The sequence below is a fragment of the Callorhinus ursinus genome, unplaced genomic scaffold (assembly GCF_003265705.2).
Source record: "Callorhinus ursinus isolate GAN/ISIS: 27379988/994484 unplaced genomic scaffold, GSC_fseal_2.0 scaffold38, whole genome shotgun sequence".
NCBI lineage: Eukaryota > Metazoa > Chordata > Mammalia > Carnivora > Otariidae > Callorhinus > Callorhinus ursinus.
Window position 1 is genome coordinate 11,644,617 of NW_027397100.1, and position 20,854 is coordinate 11,665,470.

Genomic DNA, 20,854 nt, shown 5'->3' on the forward strand with positions numbered 1-20,854 from the left:
ATCAATTCAGTTCACTAGCTAAAATGCTCAGAGATTTGGGGCAAGAGAACATCAGGTAACTGAGGTTTAGCTAAAATAATTTTTCTGTTTCTACTATTAAAGGTTTTTTTGTTTTTTTTTAAATTTTATTTTATTATGTTAATCACCATACATTACATCATTAGTTTTTCATGTAGTGTTCCATGATTCATTGTTTGCGTATAACACCCAGTGCTCCATTCAATACGTGCCCTCCTTAATACCCATCACCAGACTAACCCATCCCCCCACCCCCCTCCCCTCTAGAACCCTCAGTTTGTTTCTCAGAGTCCATAGTCTCTCATGGTTCGTCTCCCCCCCTCCGATTCCCTCCCTTCATTTTTCCCTTCCTACTATCTTCTTTTTTTATTTGTTTAACATATAATGTATTATTTGTTTCAGAGGTACAGGTCTGTGATTCATCAGTCTTACACAATTCACAGCGCTCACCGTGGCACATACCCTCCCCAATGTCCATCACCCAGCCACCCCATCCCTTCCACCCCCCACCACTCCGGCAACCCTCAGTTTGTTTCCTGAGATTAAGAATTCCTCATATCAGTGAGATCATAATGATACATGTCTTTCTCTGACTGACTTACTTCGCTTAGCATAATACCCTCTAGTTTATTAAAGATATTTTTTAAACCTTTCTGACATTCAATCATTCAAAGAATTATTGGGGACTTAGTTTATGCTATGCACTATACTAGAAATGGAGGATGTAAAGACATTGTCTCCATCTGCAAAGAGCTTACAGTTCAGGAAAAGAGACATATAAGTATAATGTAATTATAATAAATCGTAGATAACAATAATAAATGAGGTCTGTGCCTCGATAGAGGTATGTAAAAGATATGTAAGCACCTAATGGACCAGGGGATGGGACTAATCAGGGAAGACATCCTTCCTGGAAGAAGTGATGTCTGAGCTGGATCTTAAATGTGTTATCTATGTGGGGACAAGGGGTTGACAACAAAAGGAGACCACATTTAAGACAGAAAGGCCAGCAGTAGCAAAGATGATGATGAGAGAAACAAAGGTGGGGGCAGGAGGGGCCCTAAGGGTCAGAAGAAGCAGACAGGAAGGGCCTTACACATATTAGATCAAGGAGCCTGGATCAAATCCCATAGAGTCGCTGAAAGGTTTTAAATAGGCGATACATATGGTCAGATTTAATTTTACAAATACACGAGCAGAGGTTATGGAGGGGAGATTGACGGAACACATCTGGAGACAAGGAGACCAGAGAAAATAATCTAACTTAAAGCAGAACCATATAGGAGAAAGAAAAATAAGCACCTGAATTAGTGAGTTTGGGGAGAAAACAACAGTTCTAAGGGCCTTGGATGAAGGAGATGAAGCAAAGGAAAAATCAAGGAAGGCTCTCCAATATCTAGCTCAGGTGACTGTGTGGCTGATGGTATTGCCAATTAGATGCTAAATTCCAATGGAAGAGCAGGGCTTAGTGAGGAAGGAGTTGAGTTCTGTTTGCTCTAATGTATCTCTGGGATACACTGAAATAGAGATATCTGGGAATCTGTTAGAAATAAAAGCTAAAGTTTTTGGGAGAGATAATAAGCTAGACATGCAGATTTGGGGTGTTACTTGCATAATGATCAAAATTAAAACCAGGGGAACAGATGAAATTGCCCAAAGAGAACAGGAATAAAGAAAAGGACAGAGATCCAAGGACTAAACTCTGGACAAGGAAACCTTTGGTAGTACTGTCTTACATTTTTCTGGGGCTTTGGAGTTTACTAACTGCTTTCACATCTATACCTTACTCAGTTCTCATCTGGGGAGTTCTGTAAAGCAACTGGTAAAGTCAGGGGTGATTGTGATGATGCCAAGGCTGTAACAGATTCAATCCATTGGATGGGCAGGATGTGGGACCAGCACTTCCCCCGACACTGTCACAGAGGAAATTCCCAGCTATTGACTCGAAGCTCTGGGTTAACATGACAGAGTAGGATCCTAAAGGGTCTTGAAACTCTTGCCTAGACTCCTGGTTGGGAACAGAGCTGGCCTGTGACTCTGAGTTAGAAAGGCTGTGGAGGGACAGTGGCAGAGCTGACAGAAGCTCTGCAGTAGCTTGTCTCCAGAAGCAGAGGTAGTCTGTCTGCTTCTATGTGTCCTAAAGGCAGCAGTCCACCAGCCCCAGCTGAGGAAGGGCTGCAAGCTATGGGAGAGGAACATTTATATCGTATCAGTTCACTTGTCATGAAAAGAATATAATCCTAGGAAAGAAAATGAATAAAGCAGTGTTGTTAAATTCTAAATAGCTACTCTTGTCAGATGAAAACAAACAAACAAACAAAAACCTCAAGGTCTGAGGTCTATTTTTTTGGTTGAAAAGGAGACTAATAAGTGTTAGATTATGTTCCTGACATATTAGGCCCAAATGAGAATTTCTTCCACGTGTAATTCAGGCTTGAAAGAGGACTGCAAAGGGAATTACTTTCTCATGATATGACTCTTTGTTATTTTATGCTTGTCCATTTACCACCTAAAATTATGTCCCATGTAACTCAATGTCATCTCATATACTATCCTATCACTGGTACATGCCCTAAACTTTTGGAAACAAGGTTTTGATGCGTGAGAGTAAATCAGGCATGGGATGTGGGAGCTAAAACTGAGGCTATTAGATACTAGAAGTAAATCAACAAAACCAAGTAGAGAATCTTCAAAGGCCAACTTCACGTCCTTTACAAGTTTGTATAAACCCTTTTACAACATTTTGTAAATTTTCTAAAATTTATTTTTGTATCATCTCTGGCACCTAGGATAGGATGGCATCCATAATAGATGCTCAATAGATACCTGGAGCTGACTGACTGAACAAAATGGTATTATTCGGACAAATTGTGCAAATAGGACCCTAGGAGCCCAAGAGGTAGACAGGTTTTCTGAAAGGTACTCCCTTATCTCCCACCTCCAACCGATACAGGCTCAGCCTAAAGTCTAAGCAAGGTATGGAAATGCCATAAACCAGCAATGTAGAATCGGTTCTAAGGACTGAACCTTGAAAAGAATAATTCTTTCTCCTCTTTTGAACTTGGAGACCTGGCTTTTGATAAATAACTTTCTTTACTCTTGCAATGGTCTTGTCCCATTTTCAAGTGGTGAAATAACTTCAAAGTAGGTTCCCTCTCATAATGAAGTGTTCCAGGTGTGTCTTGCATTTAAATCATCAAGGAACACTCCTTATCTGCCATACATAAGAGACTGGTACCCTAAGTTTGTATCCATTCAAGTGTATTTTCTTGATTTTGCGTAGATAACATGAGTGATGGATAGATAAAATCTGTAACTACTCTTTATAAAGTAAAATACCTGAGTCTTTCAAAGTCAGTTTGGGAAATTCAAGCCCATCCTAAGAGAAAGGTGAAAATACCGTCATTAGACACTCAGCCCTGAGGAAGTCCCCTTTAAAGTTATTAGGCCTGTAGACAGAGATGAAACCGACAAACCTTACATACTTTGTCCTAGTCTGGAGCAGGGAATTTAATTTTCTTCTGAGAAGGGACTTTAGGTGCCAAAGGAAAACAGATTGAAAATAAACCCCTCTCTGAAAGGGTATAAACTAGCTATGGAAAAGATTTCAGAAATCTGGCCAATGAATCTTTCTGCCCACCCTAGTTTAGTGCTAAGGCTCTGTGCCCAGATTCTAACAAAGAACCAACTTCTGTGGCTAGAATTATTTATTTATGACTCCCCTTCTCATTGTGGATCATTGATGGCAATATCTAAACAACCAATTTGTCCCTCTTTGTTCCTCTCATGCATCAATCAGTGCATTCCCAAAGACTACACATTTTTATTTTTAACCCAAGTTAAACGTAATAAGGAACCTTACTGCTGCCAAATGCCACCCCAAATCTCAAAGTGAGATATAAGGGATTTGGAGGTTGTCTATTGTTTTAGAGAATTCCTGCCAAGTTCCTTGCAGAAAAATAGGCTGACCCCATTAGTAAATCATGTCATCACCATCGGCCCATTTTCTCTCTGATTTTGGTGATGAAATCCTTCTATGAACAGAGGAGAGTTACATTGTCAGATTCCCGAAGCAATCCTCCTTTGGACTTACCTGTAGAAATTGCTGAGTGGGAAAGGTCAGTGAACTCAGAGACCAAGCTTTGGTTCGGTGACTTCGGGAGCCCGACCAAAGCTATCCCCGTCTTCCCACTCCTTTTTATGCAACCCTGAGCTGCAAATAACCTCAAGCTGTGGTGCCACCCCTCAAACCACTTTATCTGGCCTCCCAGATCTTCAGCACTCTCAGAGCCAAGGGGCCTCTATATTCTCCTGCTCCATGGCTTCCTCTGCCTCAAGGACCTCTACCTCCCAGGGTGTTACAACTCAGCAAGGGTTTCCCTGGTGTGAGTTATTTTGCTTTAAGGCTACTTTTCTATCACATTTCTAATATGGAAGCAGCCTGAAATTAAAATGCACAAAACTTAATTTTGGACACCAAAAGGATTTGGTGCAATTGAATTTCAGGCATTGTCTGGGTCTCCCTGAAGTTGAGCCTGCTGTATAGGGGCTTCTTGTGCATGGCTTTGGAGCAGTTTGATAATTTGAAACATCACTTAGCCATGACAGAGCCCTGGTACAGCCAGAAACCAACAGATTCCTTCCTTTCATCCCTTCCCCTTCCCAGCCCTACCTCCCTCCTTTCCTTCCTTCCTTCCTCTCTTTCCTTCTTTCTTTCTTGTAAGGTCTATGCCCGACATAGGGCTTCAACCCACGACCCCAAGATCAAGAGTTGCATGCTCTACCGACTGAGCCAGCCAGGTGCCCCCAATAGATTTCTTAATTAGGACTTCATCCAGTGCCATTCTCCAAGTTGAATCAATACCACTTACTAGCTATGTGAACTTAACAAGTTATTTAACCTCTTTGCACCTCAGCTTTCCCAGATGTAAAATAGGGACAATGATACTTCCTTAATGTGAACTTTAAGTGAGATATGATATGTGTAATACATGGTAGGTGCTCAGTAAATTCCAGTTCCTTTAACCCTACCTTCTACATTTTAGAGAGAATCTATTCATCTGCCTCACCTCTTGCTTCATAGGTGGTATAAGGCTTGGGCTGAAATAGTCCTCGAGGGCACTTCTAGGAAGGATATGGGGTGAATACCCTAGAAAATAACAAGGATTGGTCTCTCTCTTTCTCAGATTACAATGGTAAGACCAAGAGATACTCTGTCTGAATTTAGCTCCACTTCAGAGAATGCTTACAATGTTCATTTCTGGGACAAGCCTGTTAGTAGGCAAGACCACGACTCATTAACATAGCCCAGCCCAGAACCCTGAAGACAGAGTGATTTTTATCTTACAGTATAGGGTGGAATGTATGAGGTCATATATCTGGCTCATATATAAGGCTCTTGAGAGCAAAAGTACTTGTCACAAGAACATGACATTACCAGGTCCATATTCTAGACAATTATTTACATGACCCACAACTCTTTGAAGCAGGAATCCTCTTACTCATGTTTATTTCCTTTAAGTATCTACCATATTGCTTTGCACATCGAAGGCATTCATTAAATTGGATTGACTCAGTATCCTAGAACATGAAACTGAAGGAAAAATAATGCAACTTAAAATTGCTAGAGAGCAAGATCCAGACTGACTAAAAGAACCAGGAAGAAACCAAAGCTGGGTGGAATATTTTCTTTTTTTCTTTCCTTTTTTTCTCAGTTTTAAAATATTTTTAAAAAAATATTTATTTATTTATTTATTTTAGAGAGAGAGAGTGAGAGAGTGCACGTGGGGGGGGAGCAGAGGGAGAGAGAAAAAAATCTTCAAGCAGACTCCCCGCTAAGTACAGAGCCCCGTGGGGCTCGATTCCAGGACCCTGAGATCATAATCTGAGACTAAATCAAGAGCCAGATGCTTAACTGACTGAGCCACCAAGTGCCCCTGGCAGAATCTTTTCTATGTATCAGACTTTGCTCACATAACTTTTATCTGAGGACCTTCACCATCTACTAGAAAGTTATTGCACTTAAGAAGACTATCTTTTTTTTTTAAGACTTTATTTATTTGACAGAGAGAGAGAGAGAGAGAGAGAGACAGCGAAAGAAGGAACACAAGCAGGGGGAGTGGGAGAGGAAGAAGCAGGCCTCCTGCTGAGCAGGGAGCCCGACTCGGGACTCAATCCCAGGACCCTGGGATCATGACCTGAGCCAAAGGCAGACGCTTAACGACTGAGCCACCCAGGTGCCCTTAAGAAGACTATCTTAGGAATATGTTGTTAGTAGCATAACTGGCTAGAACAGTGGCTGAAATAGAGTCTTGTTCCTGAAGCCATGCCTAGTCACCAGCAAGTGATAAGTAAGACCTTTCCCCTTACTGTGGGATGGGTTAAGACAGTGTGACACCAGCCATTTGGAACGGCCATGGGGCTGGGAGCTTGGTTCAAATCCCCTCTGCCCCGGGGGGATTTGCATAGGAAAATTTAAGTTTTTCAGTCAATCATTACCTCCTCTGTGTTTTGTCCTTGATGCTAATGGAGTGTGTGCTACTGTAATTCATTAATTAAAATTCTCCTTTCCCTTAAAACTCAGTTTTGCTACCTTCAGGCTCACTATATAATTTTTTTTCCCCCTAAGAGCTAAAATGGGAATATTCCAGGCTGGGAGAGCCAGAATTAGAGTGACTGGGGTGTGAGTAAACTGCTAACAGTGTTGTCTCCTCCACTAGATTTTAACTCCTGAAGGCAGGGACTGTGTCATTCATCTGTGTATCCCTACTGCCTAGTGGGATTCCATGGTGGCTATTCAATAAATGCTTACTTATTAATAAATGAGTCAAATATAACCAACATTGCAAAAAATTATAGGTGTGAGACTGATTGTATAGATAATATGCACCAGAGAACTGCAGAAGAAGAAATCTTTGTGGGGCAAGATGGTCAAGGAAGTTTCTATGGAAGGAGTAGGAAAAGTTCCATGGAAGAATTTGACTCTCTGTACAGAGATGGGATAAGATATGATAAGAATATGGGCTTTCAAATCACTTAAACCCTGTGAGCCTCAATTTTCCCTCTATCCAAAAATTTACATTTAAAAATGGGGACAATAAATCTACATCATACATAAAGAGTAAATGAGATGGCTATATAAAGTAATTAGCATAGAGCATGATGCACACAAAAGAATTTTCTTCCCTCTCAAAGTTATCTTCCTTCTACTAAACTGTATAGTCATCCCATTGGACTTGAAAGCTGTCCTGACAGTATTCTGGAGTTAACAGTGTCATTTCCTTCACCAGCCAAGGAGCTTTCTAGCTCCTCTGGTGAAAGATGTTTCAGGGAGGCTTTGTTCTCTAAGGACAAATGAGATAAATAAGCATGCTAAATACTTTCTATCTTCTATCCTTGAGCACACAGGACTATGGGAGACCTCTACTAAGCAAGGCATCTCCAATTTTATTTCTGTTTGCACTTCACAGAACTTTATTATGGGAAGAGCTCTTTGAGATAATTTAATATATATATTTCTTTTTATATATTAAAACAAAAACTTTAACCCAGAGCAATTATGTGATTCACTCAGCTAGTTAATGGCAGAACTATCAACTATATACTTGGGTAGTTTTTATGTGAACATGTGTTTTCATTTCTCTTGGGTAGAATTGCTGGTTCATATGGTAACTCTACATTTAACATTTTGAGAAGCTGCAAACTGTTTTCCAAAGTAGCTACACTTCCCTCTCTATTTCTGGCACCCTGGGGTCGCAAGGAAATTATGGCTCATAAGCCAGTACTGTGGATAGGAAATAGATACTGCAGAGAAACTACTTCTCCAAGCATGTACTACATTAACCATGTGTTTCAAATTCATACTATCTATGTAGTTCAGGAATGTAAACTGAGCAATTAACATAAAAGTGGGTTTAGAACTGATCAAATACAGAGGTGTCCATGGACAGGGTAAACCTAAAAGTCTATACCTAGACAAACTATAATTTAAAAGGAAAAGCAAAATAAATGTATTTAAAGACCTACAGAGGGGCGCCTGGGTGGTTCAGTCGGTTAAGCGTCTGCCTTCTGCTCAGGTCATGATCCCAGGGTGCTGGGATGGAGCCCCATGTCAGGCTCCCTGCTCAGTGGGGAGTCTGTTTCTCCCTCTCCCTCTGCCTGCAGCTCGGCCTGCTTGTGCGAGCGCACGCTCTCCCTCTCTCTCTGTCAAATAAATAAATAAATAAATAAATAAATAAATAAATAAATAAATAAATAAAATCTTAAAAAAAAATTAAGACCTACCGAGACTTAGAACATTCACCATCAAAACACTCTTACTAAAAGAGCTATTAAGGAATGTACTCAAACCAGAATCAAAACCAAGAAGGAAATAGGGGAGTGCAAGAAGCAATGGTGAAAAAAAGTTGTTAAACATGTTGATACATCATGCTAGCTTATAGGACTAGCAAACCCTTTAAGCTAAAAAAAAAAAACAAGGACAGTAAGAGAAGAAAAAAAAATTACAGGCTAATCTTATCCTTGAGCACAGTTGCAAAAATCCCAAATAAAATACAAAGAAATCAAATTCAATTTCATGATCAAGAAGGATATTAACACAGGAATGGTTCCACATTAGAAACTTTATTTATGTGTGGGTGGGGATGGGCTAGGTGGGTGATGGATATTAAAGAGGGCACTTGCTGTGATGAGCACTGGGTGTTGTATGTAAGTGATTAATCACCGAATTCTACTGCAGAAAACAATATTGCACTGTATGTTAACTAACTAAAATTTAAGTTAAAAAATTAAGAAGAAACTTTATTTATGTAATTCAAAACTATATAACCATCTCAATATGTATCAAAAAATTAAATAGAACTCACTCATTCATTTTGCTTTATCTATATTCATGATTTGTACTCCTCTATATATTGTCTTTTCCCATTCCCCTGCACAGAGAAAACCCCATACTCAAAATCTTATTAGGCAGGGATCTGTCTAGAGAGTCTGCGGACATTTTTTTTTTTTTTGCAAGAGTAAAAGTTATTAGGATATATTTCCTGCTGTTTTCAACTCTGATTAAAGTCTTCAACAGAGGCTCTTCAGAAGATCAGATACAATGTTTTGAATATAAGTAGTCATGTCCCACATCACAAACTTTCCTTGCTCTCTTCAAGCCCCCTGCCCACCTAATTTGCAGCAGATGACATTGCCTACTACCTTTTTTTTTTTTAAAGATTTTATTTATTTGAGAAGAGAGAGCTCGAGCCAGGGGAGGGGCAAGCAGATACCCTGCTCAGTGGGGAGCCCGATCCCAGGACCCTAAGATCATGACCTGGGCCTAAGGCACTGAGCCACCCAGGCACCCCCTAGCCACACTTTACATACTTGCTTGTCAAGGGACATTTCTATCACTGCAGGAAGTTCTGACAGTGCTGTGCATGATCTGACAGGTGGGGAATTCAGTACTTTGCAAATCAGAAACACAGCAGTAGTAGAGCCGAGAGGTCTCACATTTATTACTGAACCAACCTACTGGTGCAGAGGCATAGTCAGAGAGAAAAATCATTTCCATGATAAGATAAGTCTATGGCCAGGTAGGAAGGATGTTTACAGAATGATAGAACACATGATCTTCACGCAGCTTAATTAAATATGTATGCCAATTAGGTGTGTCATCTCATGACGTGTGACGCCTTACAGACCCAGCTTGGTTCTTCTCCAGTGCCTCCTTTTGGAGTTGTACCTGATCTTATTACCAGTTTTCATCCGAATCCACTGGGGAATGGGACGATTCTGCTTTTGTTTCTTGGCCAGGAATCGCTTGATTCTGAAAGTCTTGTGAGAAGACGTGGCGAGAAGCAGCCAGCCACGCAGAGCAGGATGGCGGCAAAAAAAAAAGAGAGCTGCCTACTACCTTTAAGATCAAAAGAGCACCCCCAGTAGTAAACTCCCCTAAATTCTTTCTATCTCTTCTAGTCCTACCTTTCAACCTAAGATTTCCTCCCTCTGCTCACAGCCTACACTTCTACTAGACCTCTTGGTTGCATCTTGCCCCAACATTTCTCTCCTATTCTTACCTTCTTTCTGGAAATAAAACACTTTGGCTAAGCAATTCAGTCTCGTCTTTTCTATTGTTCTTTTCACCCTTCCCCTACCACTCCTCCCACCTTTTTTTAAAAAAAGATTTTATTTATTTGAAAGAGAGAGTGTGAGAGAGCATGAGTGGGCTAGGGGGAGAGGGAGAGAGAGAATCTCAAGTGGACTCTGTGAGCACAGAGCCCGATGTGGGGCTCAGTGTCACAACCCTGAGATCATGACATGAGCTGAAATTGTTTGTAGGCAGTATATATATATACTCAAAGTAATTTTCTTCTCTGGCATTTATCAAAAGAGCATTTGTCTTTTTCATGGAAATGGGTCACGTTAGATGCTCATTCATAAAAGAAATTGCCGTGTATTTAAGACATCCAGAAAATACAGCCATTCATAGACATATTAGTATTATTGGTGCTCAATGATATAATAGCCTTCCTTCTAAACACGATTGTCAATTGAAATCTTCTGTGAACCTTAATGAGCTAAAAATTAAATGAAGCCAAAGACAATTATCAACAACCTGCAACACCTTGTATTGAGAGGAAACTTTTCTGGCTTCTGAAAATAAAAATAGTTTCTCTTCAGTCTCAATGTATAGGTACATAACAACAGATTTCCCAGAATGTTGGGCTGTTATTAAATAAAAATAAAAATTTACATGATAATTTCATTCACTGGAAATATGTATTTGAGCTATGTAGCAGGCACTACATAGAGGAAAGGCAGTCCCTGCCTTCCAAAAGCTTATAGATTACTGGGGACCACAGATTAATAAACCAAGTATAGGAAAGGCATTCCCAGGCACAGGCAACAGCACATGCAAAGGCACAGAGGTCAGAGACAGGACAGATGTTTCCACAAACAGTTCCATGTGGCTAGAGGACAGGGGCAAATGTAGTTTGGGGAGATGTTGAGGTTGGAAAGAGAAAAAAGGGTCAGATTTGCCATGCTAAGGGGGGCTTTATTTGCCAGACTACAAAATTTGGATTTTATTCAGGGAACAATGAAGAACTCTCTGATAATGGTGAAAGGAGAAGAGTAGTATGGAAGTAAATTTGAGGTAGGGAGATTAGTTGGAGGTTATAGTAAAAGTCCATCTAAGACATTAAGAGAGCCTAACCTAAAGGAGTGGGGATGGAGAACAGGGTTTAACACTTTCTCTTTTATCACTAAGTATAAGCAATTTTATCACCATGCACCTTGGTACAGTTTTCTTCATGTTTCCTGTGTTTAGGGTTCATTAAACCTCTTGGCTCTATGGCTTTATAGTTTAAATCAAATTGGAAAAATTTCAGTCAATATATCTTCATATACTTTTTCTGTACTGCCTTTCCTTTGGGGACTCAAATTATATACATATTAGGTCACCTGAAGTTGTCCTACAGCTCACTGATATTCTTTTTTACTTTTAAGTCTTTTGTCTCTGTTTCATTTTGAATTGTTTATACTGCTATATATTCCAGTTTTTAATCTTTGCTTCTATAATGTCTACTTTGATATTAATCCCATCTAATGTATTTTTCATATCCAATCTTATATTTTTTCATCTCTGAAAGTTTAAAATATCTTCCATATCTCTACTTAACATTTTTGATCTTTCCTCTAACTTCTTGAACATATGGAATATAGCTATAACAACTGTTACATGTGTCTACTAATTCTAACTCCTGTGCAATTCTTGATCTGTTTATATTGATTATTTTCCCCCTCATTATGCATCATATTTGCCTGCTTCTTTGCATGCTGGTAACTTTTATTGGATGCCAGACATTGTGAATTTTATCTTATTGGAGCTGATACTCTGAGGATTATTCTGGGCTCTTTTCCAGTGGTACTTTAACCAGCCTCAGATAGTTTCCTCAAATCCTGTTCTGATTGGTATTTAGCTGAAGCCTCAAGGGAGATTCTCTGTAGACCTCTGGAGTGCTCTGTCTCTGTGTAGCCCTCTTCTCTTCTCAAAATTGTGCTGTGTGAATTCTAGCTGCTTTGGCCTCCCTGGATCTCCAGCTTCATCTTAGTTCAGGGAGATTGCTGAACTCCACCTGGGTTTTCTCTCCAATAGCAGGATTTAGAGTCAAAACATACCATGGAAATAAAATCAACATGACTTGATAAACAATTAGAAAAGGAGGGATGGAGGATGCTGACAGTCTGAATGGTGGTGTCATTCCCCAAGTTGGGGGATTCATGAACAAACACATAGACTGGGAGCTGGGCAGGGGAGATAAGGAGATTGGTTTAGGGTATAATTAAGGATGAGGTCTGTATGGGCATAGATAGCTGTATATATCCATCTCATGCTCAGAGGGAATAAATGAATTAGAGGTGGAGATTTCAGAAGCGTGAGTACACAGTTGAAAGAGGACTTTATCTACCTCCATTTTGACTGCAAACTTTCTAATTGATTAAATTCTTCTCTCCAGCTTATCTCTTAATCAAGCAAAAGACCCTGAGGGCAAAATGTCCCCTGATGGGAACCAAACCTATCCCCTCAAGCAATAAGGACTGCCCTGAACCAGCAAAACTCACTCATAACTGACCCCAAGACAATGATCAACTTGACCTTCACTGCCCACCTGCGTGTACCCACTGACTTCTGTCCCACATTTTCCTTATATAAACCTGGAAGTATTTTCAGAACTTTGGAGACAGTCTTTGAGACATTAGTCCACTGTCTTCAGGTGCTGGCCTCACTGAAATAAATTCTTTTCTTGTTTTACCACCACTTGTTTCTCAGTCTTTGGATTTTGTCGGCAGTGTGTGGCCGAACCTGATCTATTTGGGACCCCCAGAGCCAGGTGCTCTTGTACCACTGTGCCCTAGCTACAGAATCTGAAGCCATTGATTAGGTCATCCAGGGAGCACATACTGAAAAAAAAAAAAAGGAGAGAGAGAGAGAGGAAAATAGAAGTATGGAGTATTCTAACATTTCAGGTGCCGCAGAGGAGGAAGTCAGTAAAGGAAACTGAGAAGTACACAGAGAAGAAGAACGAGGAGAGCGAAGACAGACTTGTCATTAAAGCCAAGAGACCAGAGGAATTTCAAGAAGGAGACAATATTCTGTAGTGTCCAATGTTCCAGAAAGGTCAGGCATGACAAGGACAGAAAATTGTCTTTTAGCAATTTTAGCAATTTGGAAGTCACTGGTGACCTTAGAGAAAGTTGTTTGTTTTTCCTTAGTAGAATGACTTTCATTGACTTGTTGATTTGCTTGTACATTCATCCATTCATTCATTCAAGCCCAAGCAGTGAGTATGCTTAACCCTCTGAACTCCTCATATTGTTAGGCTAACAGAATTGGGTCTGACTAGGATTCCTGGGAGATCTTCAGGAAACAGAACCATACTCTAAAAGGACTGAAAAAGGAAGATCAAACCTTAAGGGTAGGGCGCAGCCAATAATGAGAAGGGTCAAAAATTCAGTTCATAAATAAATAGCCTAGGAAGTCCCTGGATTGTTCTCTTTATTCTTGAATCCTTGCCTTGCTTGCACTGACCAAGTGCTAACCTTGTTCCAGCCCTAAAACACTTACCTCCTAAATCTGTAGGTGATGACCTTATCAATTCTTTTCTTATTTTTATTTTTTTTAAGATTTTATTTATTTATTTGACAGAAAGAGAGAGAACACAAGCAGGGGGAGTGGGAAAGGGAGAAGCAGGCTTCCTGCCGAGCAGGGACCCCGATGCGGGGCTCCATCCCAAGACCCTGAGATCATGACCTGAGCCGAAGGCAGTTGCTTAACCAACTGAGCCACCCAGGTGCCCCATGACCTTATCAATTCTAATCTCATCTTTCTTAAGGGATCGATTTGATTTTCATATCTCATTATATGAGTCAGAAGAAGAAAATATTTTTCTTGCACATCTTAGGTTATTTTCAGTTAAAACTACACATTTTTGATAGCTTGGCAGGGATTTTTTTTTTTTTTTTTTTTTTTTTTTTGCACAGAAGAGCCCCTCGTCTGTCTGAGCAAATTTAAAAAGAGTTTAATAGTAGAAGCTTCAAGTTCCCCTATACTCCATCCACTACATTTAACCCCAAAGTAGTCAAATTCCAGCAAGCCTGAGAAGGGAAGACAATCAAGGACAGCTTAGAAAAACCCAACCTTTCTATTGGGCCTTCTTTGATGGGGCCAGGGTGGGGGGGGGGGTTGAGGGGGGGGGGGGATTGTTTGTCTTTTAAAGCCTATTTGACTCAGGTGCAGAAAGGAGGAAATTGTCAAATGCTCAGTTACCCCTCAGGAGGCACAAGAACATTTGACCAATGTTTTTCCTACCTTGAAGACCAGCTGTTCTCTCCTCAGATGTTTTCTAGTCAAAGTGAATTTCTTCATCTTTTAAAAAGCTGCAGCTTTTCTACAAGGGAGAAAAGTGGTACTAGCTTCCAGAAAGGAAAAAGTTTAAATCTCATAGAATTCCCTACATCAGGAGAAAAAAAACACGATCTGCACTTTAAAGTGTTTTGTTTCTAGGCCTTCCCCACTTGCTTAGAAACTTTACACCATCCAAATCTCCCCTCTAAAGCACATGTCTGTGAGAAAGAAGCACAAAGACATTTTTCCAATGGTAATTCCCAGATGTGAGCTGCCCAGAATGAACTGCAGCCCTGCTGTCAACTTCCAGGACAATCATGGGCTGAGTTCTCTTGACACATGCTTTTATGCAGTTTTAGCAAAAGAAGCCTAAATTTAGGGATGTGACGAAATCCTATCCTTTTCTCTGCTGCCTCTCTTCTTATGCTAAAACTAGACTTTACTCTCCCAGTCATACATGATTTATGTACAGATTGTGACTAATTCTAGTCTGTCTAGGGTTAAGATAATTAAAATATAACGGTCTCTTAGGTTTTTGTCCTAATTGGTATTTATCCTAATATTTGAAGGTGACAAAAGCAACAAAATATATAAAGCTCTTGTGCCTCCTAGGTGATACAAAGAAGCTTTCTTTGAAAAAGTTGTAAAGAAGGCTTGAGAGGGGACTGAGTATGGTGGGAACACATGTGTTAAGTTGTATGACAGGGAAGGAAAGGGTTAAGTTGGACATTTTGCAGGCAGATTTCAAAGTGGAACCTTAGTTGTTGGAGGGGAGGTGGGTGGGGGGATGGGGTAACTGGGTGATGGGCATTAAGGAGGGCACACAATGTAAGGAGCATGGGGTATTATGTGGAACTGATGAATCACTAAACTCTACCTCTGAAACTAATAAGACACTATATGTTAATTAATTGATTTTAAATTTAAAAAAAGGAAAAAAAAACAAAGTGGAACGTTAGTATTTGGTGTTCAAGAGGCTCTGGAGAGGGCACTTAAACCCAGAAGTTAGGAATGGTAATGGAATACAGTTTGGGAAATTGCTATTTTTACTGTGACTAGAAGAGCTACATGTGGGATTCTGGTATAAACTGGGACAGGAGGTTGTTTGGAAATAATTATAAAAGCATGATGTGTGTGTAAATCCATGCTGAAGTCATATGATTGCATTCATAATTAATTGCCTATGGGTACTATAATAGTGTTGTATGGAAAAAGGATTAATTCCAACAAGGCTCTTTTTTAAGATCTCCTTATTAGTCTAGGTAGCAAAGAGATATTGTTACAGAATGCCAGCTAAGAAAGATTGTGGTATGGGACGCCTGGGTGGCTCAGTTGGTTAAGCGACTGCCTTCGGCTCAGGTCATGATCCTGGAGTCCCAGGATCGAGTCCCGCATCAGGCTCCCTGCTCAGCAGGGAGTCTGCTTCTCCCTCTGACCCTCCCCCCTCTCATGTGCTCTCTCTCTCTTTCATTCTCTCTCTCAAAATAAATAAATAAAATCTTAAAAAAAAAGGATTGTGGTATGAACATGTCATTAAATGTTAATTAAAATAGCACCAAATAGACATGGGAGACTTGGACAGAGGGAGGGAAAGGACATATAAAGCAGAGGAGGGAGAGCTTTTCCTGGGTTTTCTTCTTGGAGGAGTAGCCGGTAGGGCATTGGAGGAGACTGCTCATGCCACTGAAAGCAGAGAAGCCAACAAATATAGAGGACTAGGAAGACACATGTTCCTCTGATCCAGAAGGTTCTAGGGACCAAGTTTAGAGGGTTCCAGTTTGGTCTGCCTGGGAAGAAGGTGAATATGGAATTTTATGGTTTAACTTTCTGATTTCTTTTTTTTGAAGATTTTATTTATTTATTTGACAGAGAGAGAGAGAGAGAGAGATACAAGTAGGCAGACAGGCAGGCAGGCAGAAGGAGAGGGAGAAGCAGGCTCCCCCGCCAAGCAGGGAGCCCAATGCGGGGCTCGATCCCAGGATGCCGGGATCATGACCTGAGCCAAAGGCAGATGCCCAACCAACGGAGCCACCCAGGTGCCCCATGACTTTCTGATTTCTAACATCTCTTTTGCCACTGATCTCAATATTGGGGGAAAAAGGTGTAAAGTTATAAAAGCTGGCTAAAATGCAAATATTAAAAGAAGCAACCTCAAATGTATGTCATTAGTCACCAAGTATAAAGATTAATACCTTTTCCAGTTTTGTTGAAGAAGTCTGGGTAAAAAGAAAGCTGATGGTTCTTTAGAATCTGAATTTTAAGAAGGGATCAGAGGGGCTCCTGGTGGCTCAGTTGGCTAAGCGGCTGACTCTTGATTTTGGCTCAGGTCATGATCTTGGGGTCCTACGATCGAGCCCCGCATTGAGCTCCCTGTTCAGCAGGGAGTCTGCTTCATGATTCTCTCTCCCTCTGCCCCTCCCCCTGCTCATTTGCTTACTCTCTCTCTAAAATAAATAAATCTTAAAAAAAAGGGATCAGATAAAGCAGATGCCTGCTCAATGTCTATAAACCATGTTTAAAACTCATTAGCCTTCCAGTTATAAAATAAACAAGTCATGGGATGGAAAGTACAGCATAGGGAATATAGTCAATAACAGTGTAATAACTTTGTTTTTGTTTTTTTTTTTTTAAGATTTTATTTATTTGTCAGAGAGAGAAAGCACAAGCAGGGGGAGCAGCAGGTAGAGGGAAGGGAGCCCGATGTGGACTCCATCCCAGGACCCTGGGATCAGGACCTGAGCTGAAGGCAGATGCTTAACTGACTGAGCCACCCAGGTGCCCCTAAACATAATGCTTTTAAAGACCATACCTCAGAGGGGAATGTTTCTTCAAAGAAGTCTGACATGTTTTCACATAAGAAAACTATTAAACTTGAAGCTGAATACTAACAATCTTCCTTGATAATCCACCAAGTTCTTATGAACTAGAAAACATGGCAAGAATTGGTCACCAGATGAGGGGTGCCTGGGTGGCTTAGTCAGTTGAGCATCCAACCCTTGATCTCATTAGGTCTTGATCTCACGTCCTGAGTTCAGGCCCCACGCTGGGCTCTATGCTGGGCATGGAGCCTACTTAAAAAAAAAAGAATTGGTCACCAGATGAGACCAGAGATCCATTTTCATTCATTCAACAGATATGTATTGAACATGGGGCTTTTTGTCAGGTGGTAGGTGTAGAGTGGGTGAATCAAACAGACAAAATACCTGCCTTCATGGAGCTTACCTTTATGTGGGAGAGTTAAATAGTAAATAAATTATAAACATGTAAGCAACATAAAATTACAAATTGTGATAATTTTTATGAAGGAAAAGTACACAGTGCTATGAATGAGAATAACAGTAGAAACTTGAGTGTGGGTGACTGAGGAAATTACATTTAAACTGAATCCTGAAGGATGCGTGAGAGTTAGTCCTGAGAAGAATGAAGAGAAAGTAGTCTAGGCAGAGGAAACAACTTGTTTGTAGCCCTGAGACAGGAAAGAGTTCATTGTGAGGTTCATCAAAGCAGGCTTGTGTGGCAGATCTTGGGAGTCTAGTTCAGGTAAAGCTCAGTAAAAAAGATCCTTGTTTTGTTTCTCCCCTCCTTATAGTTCATGCTGACTAATTGCTAAGTGTCTGGGGTATGGTCAAGGCTAAAATAACTGCTAACATTTGAAACAGAGCTACCCATGAGACCAGGGCTAATTCTGTCCCTGGTGAGGACAAAGATTGGGAGTGGGGATGTTAACTTAAGGATTGTTTTGTGCTGGTCTCATCCTGTCAATAACCAATGTTGTGGTTGGATGGGCCTTCTGGTTCTTATTATGATTGCAAAATGCCCTTCAGCAACAACCATCAGGAAACCATGAAAAAATAAAAGTTTATTACTTATAGAACCTGGAAATTATACAGCACACCTAGGGCCACACAGCAAGGTGATACTTAGAGAGAGCACACTGGCCTGAGGTTCTGCTTTTATTGGGGTCTTCTTGGGTAGGGGCTTAGAATTCATAGGCTCATGCATTACTGGTAAATTTAAAACACAAGAATGGGAGTTTAAGAAAAAACAAGTGGTCCAATGGTCAGTTGTCAGAATCAACCAAGATCTCTAAAACAAAGGAGCCTCAGTGTTGGGGGAAGGGAGACAGCCTGGCCCTTTATCTTGTTGTGTGGTTGGCAATGTGTTTAATCACGATAGCTCTCTATTATTATTATTATTATTATATTTGACATACAATATGATATTAGTTTCCAGTGTATAACATAGTGATTCAACAACTACATATATCATGAAATGCTCACCATGGTAAGAGTAGTTATCATCTGTCACCATACAAAGTTATTACAGGGGCACGAGCCCCGTGTCAGGCTCCCTGCTCCGCGGGAGGCCTGCTTCTCCCTCTCCCACTCCCCCTGCTTGTGTTCCCTCTCTCACTGTGTCTCTCTCTGTGAAATAAATACATCTTTAAAAAAAATAAAAATAAAAAAATAAAAGCGTTATGTTTAATCAACTAAATTATCTTTTTTATTTTTGAGTTTTTGAGTTTTTAAAACTTTATTCACTTCAAAACCTTTATCAGAGACATGGGTCTGTCCTGGGGTAAATAATCCTTTTTTAAAAAATTTAAATAAAATCTTACACCAAGGGATACACATTCTTTGTTTTTTCCTTTTTTTTTAATTTCTTTTCTGATTTTGCCTTTTGTTTTCATACTCCCTCTTGTGGCTCTCACCTCTTTTTCTCTGCTTTTGTATATTTGTTGCCTTCCCTTTCCCTTTGAAACTGCATTTCTTTTTCTTTCCTGGTAATCAGATCCAAATAGCCCATAGAAGAGTCATATTTTTCTCAGATATTGATATAACCTCATTGCATGAGGTATATAATTCACAGAAATATTAATTATTATATATAAAAATGAACCCAAGTCAAAATTTCCAGGAATCGTTTCTTGTGAACAACAGTATTATTAATGAGTTCACATTGACCAGACACATACATAAATGATATGAAAAAGAATAGTTCTTTTCCCTATGCTTGAGGTTCTTTTAATCATGAAATGAAACATGAATAAGAAGTCTGAAATAGGAGACATTTTGGGGAAAGTCTTTGTTTTTTCCTTTTTTTAAAATTTCTTTTCTGATTTTGCCTTTTGTTTTCATACTCCCTCTTGTGGCTCTCACCTCTTTTTCTCTACTTTTGTATATTTGGGGTCTTCCCTTTATTTTAGTGATATTTAACACGTCCCCAAATTCTAGCATTTACTGAAATCAAACTGCATTTCTTTTTTTCCTGGTAATCAGATCCAAATAGCCCATAGAAGAGTCATATTTTTCTCAGATATTGATATAACTACTACCCAACAACTCCTATGACCTGCAGATCCTCTTCCAGAAGAAAGAGATATTCTAGGGCTCACATCTAAACTCATAGCAGGTAACTCAATAAATCATAGCCACAACTATGCTTTGTAAAGAATCTCTGCTTCCCACTCCCACCTATAGACATAAAAATATCCTTTGGGGTACCAAGTAGAATAAATAACAAGTGAACAGCTCTTTCAAAAACACTTTTCATGTATGATCTCATTTAATTCTTTCAACAAACCTGTGAGCTAGATATTATTATCATCTCCATTTCACATAAAAGGAACTGAATTTCAGAGTGATAAAATGATTTTCTTTTTTTTTAAGATTTTATTTATTTGAGAGAGAGAATGAGAGAGAGAGAGAGAGCGCATGAGAGGGGGGAGGGTCAGAGGGAGAAGCAGACTCCCCGCTGAGCAGGGAGCCCGATTGGGACTCGATCCCGGGACTCCAGGATCATGACCTGAGCCGAAGGCAGTCGCTTAACCAACTGAGCCACCCCGGCGCCCGATAAAATGATTTTCCCAAGGTTACTCACCTAGTAACTGCCAGAATTAAGGCTCCAAGTAGGAGTTCAACTCTACAACTTGTGGTCTTTATCCCACATCAAAAATAAATCTCCAGGGGCGCCTGGGTGGCTCAGTTGTTAAGCGTCTGCCTTCAGCTCAGGTCATGATCCCAGAGTCCTGGGATGGAAGTCCCGCATCGGACTCCCTGCTCAGCGGGAGGCCTGCTTCTCCCTCTCCCACTCCCCCAGCTTGTGTTCCCTCTCTCGCTGTCTCTCTCTCTGTCAAAAAATAAATAAAATCTTTTAAAAAAATAAATCTCCATAACAAGAGTAAGAATAGGAATAGAAACAGTGACAAGTAAAGGAATATGATCCAAACTTAGGGAGTCTTATAAAATCATAGGTTGAGGAATCCTTCATGAGACTTCCTAACTACCTCATTCTACCTACCCTTCTCCTTCAAAACAAATGTGCTAAAACGTCTTACATAGTAGAATTTGCTCTAGTGGGAAGAGTCATCAACTGCTCATAGTCTACTCTATCCAAAGGTGATTTATATTCTAACCAGGTAGCAGTCTGAAAGTAGGCTCTCTG